This window comes from Vicia villosa, linkage group LG3 (genome assembly GCF_029867415.1).
Source record: "Vicia villosa cultivar HV-30 ecotype Madison, WI linkage group LG3, Vvil1.0, whole genome shotgun sequence".
Classification (NCBI taxonomy): domain Eukaryota; kingdom Viridiplantae; phylum Streptophyta; class Magnoliopsida; order Fabales; family Fabaceae; genus Vicia; species Vicia villosa.
The window spans coordinates 72,619,284-72,633,497 of NC_081182.1; positions in this window are offsets into that span (position 1 = coordinate 72,619,284).

Consider the following 14,214-nt stretch of genomic DNA (forward strand, 5'->3'; position numbering starts at 1 on the left):
CCTCAAAAAGCGTGCGTGTGTGCATCAATCACGTGATTCAATTCAAATTATATTATCTTGTAAATTAGTGATTCTAGGTTAATTACAATCTTGCACTCCCTAAATTACTAACCACGCAGTACATAATAATATAAAGCAATAAAGGGAAGGGGGAAAATGAAACCAGCGGAGGAGAGGGGAATTGTAACCAGCGGATCCCTTAATAGGGTTTGGCATAAGTAATAATAATACAGAAAAATATTAAAGTCAGGGTTTAGGGTTACCAAACATTCGTAGCTTTGGCAATCATCGAATCCTGAAAAGGCAAACAAAATAAAAATAGGGTGAGTGTATGACTAATTCGGAGGCGAACATCTCTAACCCTAAAATAAGAAGGTTGAGACAATAAATTAAAATGAGCAAATAAATGAAAGGTACTTAGCTTTTTGCATTTGATCTGATATGGTTAATAGGGCGCCTTTAAGGTTAACCCTGAAAAGAAACAAGGCAGAGAAAAATGAAGGCGGAACAAACCCTAATTCTAAAAATAAACCAAATAGTATTTAAATTAAATTAAATAGAGTACTTAACTTCGTATTTTGGATCAGGCGCGTAGTCGGAAGGTGTTTGAAAAATAACCCTGAAAAGGCAAAAAATAAAATGTATTCAGTGTAGGGCATGATCTTTGTAAACCCTGATCAGGGTTCGAATTAAATAAGAAAATATTAACAATTTAATTAATTATTGGTCTCGCGACCTAATTAATTTAATCGTGATAAAAAATAAAATCGAGTGTGAAATATATTTTTTTAGGAATTTTTGTGAATTAAATAATATATATGAATTTTGAACATTTAAATAAATAATACAATTTAAATAAGAAAATAAATATGTAATTAGAATAAATATGTATATTATAAATATTTAAATAAATAAATAAATAAATAATATTATTACAAAAAGAGTTTTTAGAATAAAAGAAAATAAATAGTTATTATTATAGAGAAAAGAAAATAAATTTTAATGATATATATATATATAAATAACATAAAAGTGGCTGTGTAATAAAAAGTAAAAAAAATTATAAAAAACTCAACTTTTGATTCAATGGGGCGCAGGTCTGAATGCCTATGGTGCGTCTGCAGATCTGGATCGTTGGAGAGAGAGATGGCTGGATCAGACGGCAGCGATGAGAGGCACATGTTCCATGCGCGTGGGCTCGTATACACAGGATCCCTCTGAACCAAAATAAATGCGCGCCAAAAGAGGATTCGAACGGACCAATTAGACGACGACACCTCGTCGTCTTCTTCACCTAAAACCTGTATCCAGCTTTTTACACCGCTTTTTGCAGAGAAGCTGTAAAAGAGCAAACTTTCTACACCTGCGAAAATAACGAACAGGCCCAAACATGCAAAGAAATTTGTCGCGAGAGTCTCATTGTGTTCGTATGATTCTCGCGAACCTGTTTATGACATCAATTTGGCCAAAAAACACCTGTATCTAAAAGCCCTAAAAAAAGCTTCGAAAACCCTAGTATGGCATATCGATCATAACAACATAATAACGCGTATAACTATCCAGAATCGATCATCACACATAATAGAACACAAATATGCAATTAAAATTGAATGAAGATGCATGAATAAATGTAATCGATTCAATTTTAGTTTAGACAAACCGTGAGAAATAGAGAGTGATTTTCGATGCTCCTGGCCTTGGATTTGATTGAGAAAGCTTTAGAGGTGCCTTGGGAACGTCTCTGAACCAAAAGAAATTCTTGAAGTGCTCTGAAACTCAGAATTCGATCTTGAATTTTTGATGAATTTTGAGCTCGGATTTTGGATTCTTGTGGCTGCAAACCTTCTCTTCCCAGAGTCTGAATAGCTTGTACATATATATGTGAAGGTTTAGGGCAAGAAAACTCAATCAAATCTCCTTTGAATCTTTAGATTGCATTTTAAGAAATTTGATTGAGATATGCATTCTAATCTTTCCAAAATTTGATTTTCTTGGGCTCCAAGCATCATAACCGAAATTAGTATCATTAGGGGATGAAATCTGATATATTCTTTGGCCTAAAATCAAATCTTACCATATTTTTTATTTTTCATAATTAAATTATGATTTTAAATGATTAATATCACAAAATAATTAAAAAAAAATATGTATAAAATGTGAAAGCATGATCTTTGGGGCGTGCATGGGCTTGTAGTGAAGATTGGGTGAAGAGATCATAGGCCCATTTGGAGAATTTTGGATTTTTAACCTTTTCTCTTCACATCTTTTCTCAAAAGATAGTCCAACTTTGACAAGGTGTATCTCCCTCAATTTTTGAGGTATGGAGGTGTTCTAGGACATTTTGGAAACCTTAGAGAGTCCTTTATCCAATGCCTTTGGTCTCATATCAAAATCCTTTTCCATTCTCATTTTATGTCCTTTTGAAAAGAGTGTCTTTTTGTTGACTTTTGAGAAGGACCTATAATGTTTTGGTCCATATCTCTTAAACCATTGATCTATGGGCTCTAATTCTTGGACAATTGGATAGAGGAATGAATTCCCTTCAACATGAGCTTTGGTGGGAATTTTTCTGATGAAGTATGAATATTTGGCGAATTTTCAAAGTTTGGTTGACTTTTTCAGTTCATGCCCAAAATAGTAACTCTTGACTTTTGACTTCTCTGATCTTTCCTTGCATCATCATGATCAACCCTTGATAAAATGATGATTTTAGGGTTATGAGAATGTTGTTGACCAAATATCTTGAGTTTTGACTGTATAATGACTGTTTTGCCCTTGGGAGTCGACTGTTGACCTAATCAGGATTTGAGGGACTAAATTTGCTCTGTTTGACTTGAAACTTTATATGGAGATGCTTTGGGATGTTAGTGACCTTATGGAACCACCTTGAGCCATTGATTCAATGACTTTCCCTTGAATTAGTCAAACCCTAGTTTAGAGCTTCTGTGTGGGAGACTGTGTTTTGGAGCTTTGTATGATAAATAGCATGGGCAAATTTTGGGGTATGACAGCTGCCCCTGTTCAATTATCTTAAACCTGAAGATGTAGAGTGGTCTGCGCGCCAGTCGGTATCTGAAGGTGGAAGATGATTGAACATAAGAATACCAAGAAATTTGCCCTATTTGAAGTAGGGACTTTTGTCGGAGATGGGCTTGTGGATGCCATCTGGTAGTTGAATTTTGAGAAGATGTTGTTTGCGCGTTGACCGTGTCATTACCGTTCGTGGTAGATGAATTAGATCCTTGGGAATTGATCGTGTCAGTATCGTTCGTGATACTTGAATTAGATCTTGGAAAGATGATCGTGTCTTCATCGTTCGTGATGATAGAATTAGATCTGAGGAGATAATCGTGTCTTCATCGTTCGTGATGATAGAATTAGATTCTCTTGTCGTGTCAGCACCGTTCGTAGTGACTGAATTAGACTGGGAAGGCCAGTGATCGTGTCCACACCGTTCGTGATGATAGACTTAGACCTCTGAAATTTGATCGTGTCAGTACCGTTCGTAGTATCTGAATTAGATCTTCTGTCGTGTCAGTACCGTTCGTAGTAGCTGAATTAGACTGAGAAGGTCAGTGATCGTGTCTACACCGTTCGTGATGATAGAATTAGATCTCTGAGAGTTGACCGTGTCAGTACCGTTCGTAGTAACCGAATTAGATCTTTTGTCGTGTCAGTACTGTTCGTAGTAGCTGAATTAGACTTTGAAAGTGATCGTGTCATTACCGTTCGTGGTAAATGAATTAGATCTTCGAGCATTGATCGTGTCAGTACCATTCGTAGTAGCTGAATTAGATCTTGGAAAGTTGGAGATTTCGTTCATTTGTCGGTACCTGTATTCTGAAAAAGGTAAGGTTAATCTTTATGCAATGTCATGATGCATGGGTTATGTGAGAGCTTTTGCATGTTATGTATGAGTTCATTATGAGGTAATGTATGCAATGTATGAATATGTTTATGACATATGATATGTGAATATGATTTATGTTGTCTTGATTGAGAAAATAAATCTCTATGTCTTCGTGATTTTGATGTTTGATCTTATTTTGAAGATGCTCAGCTAGAGATTTATGATTTCTGCTTGGAGATGATCAGTGACTTGATGCACCCTGATTGGGAATAAAAAATATTAGTAAACCATGTTGGAGAAGAGCGAAGTGTTGAAGAAACCGGTTGTGTTGAAGATGTAAACTCTATTGGGGAGCCATATCTTTGTCGGGACGAGAGCATTTGAAGATATCTTCTTAATGATTGCTCTGTGGGGATATGATCTTGTGAACCTGACTCTGTGGGGGAGACATGGGTGTCTTGAAAGTTGCCCCCAGTATTATAGCTGCCATTCATGGATTTGTATTGGGACACACCGCTGAGTATTGATCAAGATGTCGGACTGGACTTGCATAGATTTGCCCCAGTTAGCTGGAACTTTAGAAAGATTCGCCTCGCGAGGACTTTGTGAGATGTACACCATGGGCGATATGCCCCTAGTAATCGTAGGCTCAAGACAGTGTCCCATGTTGATTGGGGACTAGCTTTAGATATACTTTGGATGTATGCTCCTGATTGTTCGAGCATCCATGAGAGATTCTCGGAATCTTGACTTGATTGCCCCAGATTGATTGGGAAAAACATGTCATGCCCCTTGTATACGTAAGAGACATGGCTTCTTGGAGTGATTTTGTTTGTCGGGATAACTTTCGGTCATTAGCCATACCCTGTGCAAATTTATTCTGATGCTAACATTTGAAATTACGTAGCAGAATATGTTTAATAATGAATTCATGAGATGCAATGCATACGTTTGTCTTGAGTTTTTGAAAAACATTAAAGCAAGAGATGTAAAAGTGTGATGTTTGTAAAAACATGATATTTGTAACGACGTGTTGTTTGTAAAACGTGTTATTTGTAATAACGTGATGTTTGTAAAAAAGAAATATCAACTCAGCATTTTTGGTAAACCTTAAGGAGTCAGGATACCCTTTTGGTGACAGTATGCTTTCGAACTAACCATGCTTCAATTAGGACTTTCAAGGGTTGTAACGTGGCTTGGTTCACGGTTTTAAGAAACAAAGGATAATGGCTCAAAGTTTATTGTACCCACCCCTCTTCGTGACGATCTTCAGTCCTAAGCTCAGCTAAATCAAACTTATGCATTCAGGTTCCAAGAGACTTTTGGATTTGCACCTTTGATAATGATGATGGTTCACAAGCAGAGAGAATTTTTGAGATGGCAGTCACTTCTTCCTTTTAGTAGTCATAACATCGTGTTGTTCAGGAATTTATTAACTTCTTTTTTCATCTTTTTGATATCCCTAACTTTTGCCTGAACTGTCTATTTTGAACTTACAGTCAGCGGGATGCCTTGATTTTTTTTTTTTGCCTAAGTCATCTTTTGATTTTTGACTTAGCAGGCTTTTCTTTGTATATATGTTTTTTCATTTTTTTTCTTAAACATGTTGACTTCCTTGCTTAATGATTGATGAACCATCATTGGCTTTTGATTGACATCTCCAACACTTCTTTGATGTGTGCGGATGAACACTTGTGATTGAAACCTTTGTTGCAAAGTGTACCGAATGATTCTCTTAAAACAGAATGCACAATCAAATTGAACTGAGAACTACCCTGCCCCAGGTTATGATCAAGGGTTAATTAATACAAGAAAGAAACTTCTACTTCTTAGGCTCAAAGGGGTTGACGAGGGATTAACATCCTTATATCTCCACTGTTTAGGAATTGAAACAATGCCTGTACATCGTCAGCATAGTCCATTCAAAAGCATACTGTATGAGGTTGCGGTATCATTTTCGTCATCCTCCCTCAAAAGGTATACAACTTTAGCAGGAGTTGAGTATCACAAAAACATATGCAGAATAAAGACATAATTTAAAATGAGTGATAACGAAATAATTTATTCAAGACAAATATATGCAATGCACTGATGATGATTATTAAAACAAATAATGTCTATCATAATTTGAATGTTTAAACAAACAGAATAGAAATTGCAAATGAAAGTAAATCTAATGATCTAAAGTTCATCCACTATGACATTAATCATTCTTGTCGTGATTGTGCCTGGGAGCAGGGATCACTATAGGAGTCTGGGGATGAGGGAATTCAATTTCACCAGCATCGATCATGTCTTGAATCTTGTTCTTCAATGGCCAACAATCATTTGTATCATGTCCAGGGCTATTGGAGTGGTATGCGCACCTCGCATTGGGCTTATAGCTGGGAGCGGAAGTGTTGGGCTTTACAGGAGGATCTCTTAAAGTAATCAAGTTCTCTCTCAGCAAATGTTGTAATGCCTGAGCCAGTGACATATTGATCTTTGTAAACTGACGTTTAGATGTATCTGACCTGCGTCTTTGTTGCGGAGCTAATGTAGAGGTCAGAATTGTCCCCACAAATTGGTTGGGTTCATTGTGATCTTTCTGGTCGTACACGACGTGAGGTTCCTCAGGAGACTGGCAGTCAATGATTTTGTCATCGATTAAGTCTTGGATCTTATTCTTCAGTGTCCAACAGTTATTAGTGTCATGTCCAGGACTATCAGAGTGATACGCACACCTTGCATTAGGATTATAACGAGAAGAGGAAGTACTAGGATTCCTCGGAGGGTCCTTCAAAGTGATTAGCCCTTTCTTCAGCAATTGTTGCAACGCTTCGGCCAGAGTCATATTGATCTTTGAGAATTGGCGCTTGGGTGTATCTGACTTGTGTCCTTGTTGTGGAACTGGTGTAAAGGTCAGAATTGTCCCCACAGATTGGTTGGGTTCATTGTGACCTTTCCGATTGTATCTAGTATTGGCCATATGAGGTTTCTCAGGTGAAATGACGTCAATGATCTTGCAATCAATGAGGTCTTGGATCATGTGCTTCAATGGTCCACAATCCTCTGTATCGTGACCGGGACTGTTTGAATGATAAGCACATCTTGCATGGTATTTGTACCCAGGAGTGGGATTAGCAGGAAGTGAATATGGAGGCAATAGAGTTATCAAGTTCTGATTGAGCAGTTGTTGCAGAGCTTGAGACAGCGGCATGGGTAACGGAGTGAATGACCGCTTAGGCTTGGACTTCCATTTATCTTGCACACCTTGCCCCCTTTGTTGGTCCTTCTCCTTCTCGGACAGAAGTGCCTTTAATTCTTCTTGCCCCTTGGCCAAGTGAAAGATTATTTTCTGGAACTGGTTGTTCTGAGCTTGGAGATTCTTCAAAGATTGTTCGAGATTCATCTTTGTTACTGAAATAAACAGCACAAAGATGAGGCATTTGATTTTATGAAACCTGCGATGCGATGTTTATGAATGATATGATTATGCATATGCAATGTTTCGAGGACCTTTAGAATTCAAATTTGTTTAAAACAAAACAAAAGGAAATTTTATTAATAATAATTAAGAGAAAGTAATTGTAAATTGTTTTATTGTTGTCTTTTACAATAAGGAAAGTATAAAACTAGAAAATAAAATAAAACTTAGAAAAGATAAATTCTTCAGGTCTCCCATGGACGCTTCCTCTTTGAACCAATGAAGTTGTTGATGCCTTGCTCTGCTTGAAGTAATCTTGTGAGTTCTAACACTTTCTTTTCTTTGTCACGAAACTGAGCTTCGAAAGTGTCTCTTTCTTCCTTTAGTTGAACCCAGGATCTCTTTAATTCTTCGATGTCAGTTGGCATGTCTGGATGAGTAATAACTTGAGGAACTCTTTCCTCGCAATCAGGCTCCACTATCACAGGTAAGACATACGGATAAGGCATGATGAGACGTTGAGCACGAGTGCGTACCCATCTAAGGTAAGGCCCCAAAGGAATGGAGTTTCTTTGTCCCAAGCTTTTGTTATCAATTCTATTTACCATATCCCAAGCTCGTATGAACTTCCGGCGGTGATTCTGAGTGTCATCTTCATAATCAAACACAATCCCTTGTATAAGCATATGGTGAGGACCATCTCTTCGAGCGTAACCAAATTGTCGTAAAGCCAAGCAAGGATTATAAGTGATACCCCCTCGTATGCCAAGTAAAGGCACATTAGGATATTGTCCACAACGGTCGATCATGGTGAAACTTTCCTTGGATAAAGACAGCCAACGGATATCAGAATGTGAAAGTGACATTATTCTCTTGTGCCATTTCAACCTTTGGTCGTTCCTCATTACTGATCGAGGCAAGTGCGAAATAAACCACTTAGATAACAAAGGTATGCAACACATAAGAGTCCCTCGCTTCTTCATAGTACGAGTGTGAAGAGAGTGTAGGATGTCTCCAAGCAAGGTAGGAACTGGATTGCGTGTCAGAAATATCTTTATGGCGTGCACATCAATGAACTGATCAGGATTAGGGAACAACACCAAACCATAGATGAGTAATGCTAATATGTCTTCGAAGGCTTGATAACTCATGGACTTCAGAAACATGCGAGCTTTCCCAAGTAAGAACTTAGCGAGGAATCCCTTGACTCCACTTCTGGTTTCCCAATGACCATCAATATCAGACTTCTTAAGATGTAAAGCGGGAGCAATAACTTCTAATTTTGGAATTTCTTCCAAACCAGTGAACGGAATCTGATCTCGGATGGGGAGTCCAAGTATGTCAGCAAACTCTTCCATAGTAGGTACCAACTGATAATCCGGGAAAGTAAAACAATGATGCTCGGGATCGAAGAATTGAAATAGTACACTCATCATTTCTTCGTCAAAGCCTGAAGTAACTAAACTGGGCAAGAGACCATGTCTTTCAGAGAATCGGGAACCTCCAGGAATCTCTAATACCAATTCTTTCAGTTCGGAAGGTATCTTCACAAAGTTAACTCGAATGGTGTTTCTAGTCTCCATGACCTACAAAACAGAACAAAGATGAATTCCTTGGTCCTCGAATGGTTAGTCATGATGTTATGATGCTTATGATGTTTATGATGTCATGATGTCAAGTAAATAACAAACACAAACAAGTCACACAATTTTGCCTTAAGGTTAGGCTTGCATGTAGTCCAGAGGTGCGTACCCTCCCCCTGAAGTTTAGTCGGTTCAAACCTGTCCTATATAAAGATCGGGTTCTAGGGAGCTCATACCATTGACCTTTCTCGAAGGCGCTTATCTCAGTTCGGCAATCGAATCGCCAACCGAAAAGGTCCTGAAAGTCCAGTCCATATGAGTGTAGCTTCGAGTATCAACCAACTTCAGTCGGAACCAAAGCCAGCCATCTCGCTACTTTCTAAAAGGCCAAAGTCAAGTTCGACTAAGGTTCTAAGGGCGAATTAGTGCTTAATGACACCACGCGGCAGCCAAGCATTTCCTCAGGTCGGATCCCAAGGAACACCAGGACAAACCAATGTGTCACACTAACGATGGCCATCAGATCAACCACATCAGTATACGCTGTGCAGTCTCCTTGATCTCATGCCATATACCTAAGGTACTCAGATCCGGGTTAGGATCTTTCACACAACAGAATACCCAAAACAGCCCTGCAAAATTAAATCAAACAAAGCAAACAATAGAAAACATTTAAATGAATCCTAAACTTTTAAGGTAACCCCTCTTTTATCGAAATTTTCCCCAGCAGAGTCGCCAGTTCTGTAATACGGTGAACTGACTTTTTAATAATCGAAATGTCGCGGTAAGCAAGAGTCGCCACCGACTTTTATTTTATCCAAACTAAATCAGAAAGGCAAAAAGAAACAGAAAAAAACCTTTTAAGAAATCTAAGTTCGGGGGGTAATTTATGCAAAGGGAAGGTGTAAGGCACCCTTTGCATCCATGGTTTTCCATGGGCTCTTAATTGCTTTGCTTGCTCGTTTGTTTAGAAAATGTAGATGAAAGAGATAGGGACTTTAGCTTGTGAATAAGCGTTGCCCTTTTGAAAGAATATAATAAAAAGGTTTGAGCATTGCAAGGCAATTAGGGGCAATTACCTTAAACTCAGATGATAGGTCTCTTTTTGCCTTTCAGAATGAAAGGGTCTATCCTTGCCATAAGAGGGCAGGAAGCCTTTCGTTTGGAGGTTGAAGGGTCATCGAAGCATCCTTTGCCATAAGACTGTCCCATGCCATAGAAGGGCAGGTAGTCTAAGGCAAGGACCAGAATAAGCCATTTCGTAGGCAGCCAGAAGATACCTCAGCCTTTTTCCGTAGGCAACATCCGAGGGTCGAGGTCATTTGTGTATCGAAGGCAGCATCATTAGGCTCGTGACCTTTTTATCGAGGCAACATGGCTGAGGTATCCTCGAATTCGGGGGACGTGGCTTATTCTGCAAAAACACAAAGGCAACAGGCAACAAGGCAACAGGCAACAGGCAACAGAGAGGGTTACCTCAAAAAGCGTGCGTGTGTGCATCAATCACGTGATTCAATTCAAATTATATTATCTTGTAAATTAGTGATTCTAGGTTAATTACAATCTTGCACTCCCTAAATTACTAACCACGCAGTACATAATAATATAAAGCAATAAAGGGAAGGGGGAAAATGAAACCAGCGGAGGAGAGGGGAATTGTAACCAGCGGATCCCTTAATAGGGTTTGGCATAAGTAATAATAATACAGAAAAATATTAAAGTCAGGGTTTAGGGTTACCAAACATTCGTAGCTTTGGCAATCATCGAATCCTGAAAAGGCAAACAAAATAAAAATAGGGTGAGTGTATGACTAATTCGGAGGCGAACATCTCTAACCCTAAAATAAGAAGGTTGAGACAATAAATTAAAATGAGCAAATAAATGAAAGGTACTTAGCTTTTTGCATTTGATCTGATATGGTTAATAGGGCGCCTTTAAGGTTAACCCTGAAAAGAAACAAGGCAGAGAAAAATGAAGGCGGAACAAACCCTAATTCTAAAAATAAACCAAATAGTATTTAAATTAAATTAAATAGAGTACTTAACTTCGTATTTTGGATCAGGCGCGTAGTCGGAAGGTGTTTGAAAAATAACCCTGAAAAGGCAAAAAATAAAATGTATTCAGTGTAGGGCATGATCTTTGTAAACCCTGATCAGGGTTCGAATTAAATAAGAAAATATTAACAATTTAATTAATTATTGGTCTCGCGACCTAATTAATTTAATCGTGATAAAAAATAAAATCGAGTGTGAAATATATTTTTTTAGGAATTTTTGTGAATTAAATAATATATATGAATTTTGAACATTTAAATAAATAATACAATTTAAATAAGAAAATAAATATGTAATTAGAATAAATATGTATATTATAAATATTTAAATAAATAAATAAATAAATAATATTATTACAAAAAGAGTTTTTAGAATAAAAGAAAATAAATAGTTATTATTATAGAGAAAAGAAAATAAATTTTAATGATATATATATATATATATATAAATAACATAAAAGTGGCTGTGTAATAAAAAGTAAAAAAAATTATAAAAAACTCAACTTTTGATTCAATGGGGCGCAGGTCTGAATGCCTATGGTGCGTCTGCAGATCTGGATCGTTGGAGAGAGAGATGGCTGGATCAGACGGCAGCGATGAGAGGCACATGTTCCATGCGCGTGGGCTCGTATACACAGGATCCCTCTGAACCAAAATAAATGCGCGCCAAAAGAGGATTCGAACGGACCAATTAGACGACGACACCTCGTCATCTTCTTCACCTAAAACCTGTATCCAGCTTTTTACACCGCTTTTTGCAGAGAAGCTGTAAAAGAGCAAACTTTCTACACCTGCGAAAATAACGAACAGGCCCAAACATGCAAAGAAATTTGTCGCGAGAGTCTCATTGTGTTCGTATGATTCTCGCGAACCTGTTTATGACATCAATTTGGCCAAAAAACACCTGTATCTAAAAGCCCTAAAAAAAGCTTCGAAAACCCTAGTATGGCATATCGATCATAACAACATAATAACGCGTATAACTATCCAGAATCGATCATCACACATAATAGAACACAAATATGCAATTAAAATTGAATGAAGATGCATGAATAAATGTAATCGATTCAATTTTAGTTTAGACAAACCGTGAGAAATAGAGAGTGATTTTCGATGCTCCTGGCCTTGGATTTGATTGAGAAAGCTTTAGAGGTGCCTTGGGAACGTCTCTGAACCAAAAGAAATTCTTGAAGTGCTCTGAAACTCAGAATTCGATCTTGAATTTTTGATGAATTTTGAGCTCGGATTTTGGATTCTTGTGGCTGCAAACCTTCTCTTCCCAGAGTCTGAATAGCTTGTACATATATATGTGAAGGTTTAGGGCAAGAAAACTCAATCAAATCTCCTTTGAATCTTTAGATTGCATTTTAAGAAATTTGATTGAGATATGCATTCTAATCTTTCCAAAATTTGATTTTCTTGGGCTCCAAGCATCATAACCGAAATTAGTATCATTAGGGGATGAAATCTGATATATTCTTTGGCCTAAAATCAAATCTTACCATATTTTTTATTTTTCATAATTAAATTATGATTTTAAATGATTAATATCACAAAATAATTAAAAAAAATATGTATAAAATGTGAAAGCATGATCTTTGGGGCGTGCATGGGCTTGTAGTGAAGATTGGGTGAAGAGATCATAGGCCCATTTGGAGAATTTTGGATTTTTAACCTTTTCTCTTCACATCTTTTCTCAAAAGATAGTCCAACTTTGACAAGGTGTATCTCCCTCAATTTTTGAGGTATGGAGGTGTTCTAGGACATTTTGGAAACCTTAGAGAGTCCTTTATCCAATGCCTTTGGTCTCATATCAAAATCCTTTTCCATTCTCATTTTATGTCCTTTTGAAAAGAGTGTCTTTTTGTTGACTTTTGAGAAGGACCTATAATGTTTTGGTCCATATCTCTTAAACCATTGATCTATGGGCTCTAATTCTTGGACAATTGGATAGAGGAATGAATTCCCTTCAACATGAGCTTTGGTGGGAATTTTTCTGATGAAGTATGAATATTTGGCGAATTTTCAAAGTTTGGTTGACTTTTTCAGTTCATGCCCAAAATAGTAACTCTTGACTTTTGACTTCTCTGATCTTTCCTTGCATCATCATGATCAACCCTTGATCAAATGATGATTTTAGGGTTATGAGAATGTTGTTGACCAAATATCTTGAGTTTTGACTGTATAATGACTGTTTTGCCCTTGGGAGTCGACTGTTGACCTAATCAGGATTTGAGGGACTAAATTTGCTCTGTTTGACTTGAAACTTTATATGGAGATGCTTTGGGATGTTAGTGACCTTATGGAACCACCTTGAGCCATTGATTCAATGAATTTCCCTTGAATTAGTCAAACCCTAGTTTAGAGCTTCTGTGTGGGAGACTGTGTTTTGGAGCTTTGTATGATAAATAGCATTGGCAAATTTTGGGGTATGACAATCGCAATATATCTTAAGTTATTTATTTATTTATCTTCCTTTGAATGAATTAGAAATGCGGTGATTTTTCCGCTTATGAATTTGAATTGTCACTGAGTTTGATTAATTTCATAACCTTTTATTTCGTTTAAACAATAATTTTTAATGATTTCTAAGTCATGTCACGGATGAAAATTCGGGGCGTTACAATTGGTATCAGAGCAATAATCCTCGGACAAATATTTTTGGGTTGGGACGAGTGTGTGTGACGCTTGCTTTGAATTATGTGTGAATGTTTTGATGTCCTTGTTCTTGGACTTCTATTATTTTCTTCTTATTACTAGGATGATCAACAGTTATTTGTATTGATAGTATGTTTCGATTTGTGATTTTGGTAATTTTGTGGTCCATGTGTTTGTGAGTGTGTTTATATTTTATGGTTCTAGATATAAAAATGATTGTTATTGTCCATTTGTTTTAATATTTTTGAATATGTAATTTTTGATTTTAATGAAAACATATTTTAGCTTACTTTTTCCGTTTTCAACCTACATAGTAGATCGATTAGTCCGACTAGTTTACTTTAGGTATATATTTAACTATCATATTGATTTGAGATCCAGTGAGTAGAAAAAGTGTGACATTTTATTTTTATTAGTTGTTATAAATTTAAATGAACAATTTACATGAATTTATACTATAAAAAAAAATTTGATTATAGTTTTCAATTATGAATTTATATAAGAGGAGTTGAATAGTCCTAATGTAGTTTTATTTTTTCAAGTGTTTTTTATTTATCTTAATCTTAAAATTTTGAGAATATATGTGGTAATAATGTAAAGTCTGAGACTTATATTTTTTATAACTACATTATTTATGTGTTATAATATTTTAACTTTAGATTAT